Here is a 2203-nt window from a genome sequence, read left to right on the forward strand (position 1 = left end):
CAACCGCGCCGTCCCCGGCACCAACAGCCAGCTGCACCCAGACATAGTCGTCACGGACGAGGTTGGAAAAAAGATCATCCTGGTCGACGTAACGATTCCATTCGAGAACAGGACCCCGGCCTTCCGTGAAGCCCGAGCCCGCAAGCTCGAAAAGCACGCCCCCCGGCTGACACCCTGCGGACAAAGGGCTACGAGGTGCATACCGACGCTCTGCTCGTTGGGGCCCTGGGTGCCTGGGACCCCTGCAATGAACGCATGCTGAGGACCTGTGGGGTGGGCCGTCACTACGCACGGCTCATGAGATGCCTAATGGTCTCGGACACTATTCGTTGGTCTCGGGACATCTACACAGAGCACATCACCGGCCACCGCCAATACCGAGAGCGAGCCGGGGAGATCTCGTGCACCCGCAATGGGGAAGAGACCTATAAACTCCCCCTGCTGGACCTTATCCCCTGAGCCCCGAACCCACCGAACCGAACTGAATCCCACCACGTGAGGGTCACCCCATCCCCATTACCCAGCCCGCTTACTTATACCCATGACTGTCTGTACTTTCTGTATGAGTGATGGACCCTCACCGCTTGCCGGCTGTATCTTCGTCTCGCCCACTGTTTACCCCCCCATTGGGAACATTACAGACTGTATATATTATGTGTGCTGCCCAACACCAAAATACTAGCATCCCCCTATACCCTGTATGTTACCCCCCAGTGACCAATAACTGACTTCTCAAACTCTATGTATCATTATTTTTAATCATTATCTAATAAACTTTTAAATCTGTTCTTATCAGTTTAATATCTGATACGCCCTCTATCTGAAGACTATATATTAAATGGATTTTTGGAACAGGGAGATGGAATAGGAGCTTGCTCCATCCACTCCACGCATCGACCTGGTATTGCAGTACCTCCAGGAACGGTGCACCTCCCCTCGGGGAAACTATTGTGGTGAAAAAATAGAAACTGTTGAATGTGTTACACCAATACTGACTTAGACTCTAAATATATTCTAGGAGTGGCATACCAGATGTCACTTATTCACTGACGCTTGTATGCATCTTGTGAACCTTGTAACCAATACCTGTAATCTCTCAGAACTCAAGCCTGACCCCAGATGTCTAGTACCTTCCTTCTTAACTTGTGTAAACTTGATTTCAATGCCCCTCTGCCATGTACATTGGCCAAACCGGACAGTCTCTACGCAAAGGAAAAAATGGACACAAATCAGACATCAAGAATTGTAACATTCAAAAAGCAGTAGGAGAGCACTTCAATCTCCCTGGACACTCAAACAGACTTCAAAGTGGCCATTCTTCAACCAACAAACCCTTCACAAACAGACTTCAATGAGAAACTGCAGAACTGGAATTAATTTGCAAACTTGACACCATCATATTAGGCCTGAATAAAGACTGGGAGTGGCTGGGTCACTCCAAAAAGTAATTTTCCCTCTGTTGATACTCACCCCTTTGTCGTTAGCACTGACCCCTAACTTGGTAAGGCAACCCCGTCTTTTCATGTGCTGTCTTTTTCACTCCAGGCATCTGATGAAGTGATAATACTTGTATTAAACAACAGTGTGAATTAGATAGACTTGGTTATATTCCTCTCCCCACCCAGCATATGTTCCATGGATCTCGATTTGTGAGATCATGTGAAGGCACTAGGTGTCCTTCTGCTCCCAGAGGTCCCCATCCTGTCCCTCTCCCCCCCCCCCCCCCGCCAAACCTACTGTAAATTCTAAATCATTATACTTTACTTCTCATTTTTAGGATATGGCTTGGGATAGGCCACTTAATGGGGGTGGGTGCTTGCAGAGTGAAGATTAAGCTCATTCACAAGAGCTTTGTGATGGAGTGTACATTATCTAGTGTTTGTGGCAGGCTTTACCACTGAAGTGCTCCTCATTACTCGGCTATTAAACTCTGTTTTTGTGGGGATCGATTTACCCCCGTCAGGCACTCAGTGAGAGAGTTGCTTCTCCCGCCCTTGCAGTTATTTATTTTTTCCACCAAGCTTTGAAATCGGAACCAGCAGGTGGCACCACAGCTCCACAGCCAACCCTAGAGAGAGGAAACTGAAGTCCTGCTCTGCAGACCGAGCAGAGCAGGCTGTTGGGACCCACAGGACGTGCAGTCGACGGGCTCGTCTGATTGGCATCATAGCTATAAGCATAGTGCCTATTCCAGCATAACTCC

General features: G+C 48.6%; 1 non-coding gene across 1 annotated transcript; it reads left to right on the plus strand.

Annotated features, from left to right (window-relative positions):
- Positions 1-748: 748 nt before the first annotated feature.
- On the plus strand, positions 749-935 carry LOC135890660 (U2 spliceosomal RNA). Its single transcript, XR_010562226.1, has one exon. It is a non-coding gene; the product is annotated as a U2 spliceosomal RNA (small nuclear RNA).
- Positions 936-2203: the final 1268 nt, after the last annotated feature.

Source organism: Emys orbicularis, chromosome 16 (assembly GCF_028017835.1).
Source record: "Emys orbicularis isolate rEmyOrb1 chromosome 16, rEmyOrb1.hap1, whole genome shotgun sequence".
In the NCBI taxonomy this organism is placed as follows: domain Eukaryota; kingdom Metazoa; phylum Chordata; order Testudines; family Emydidae; genus Emys; species Emys orbicularis.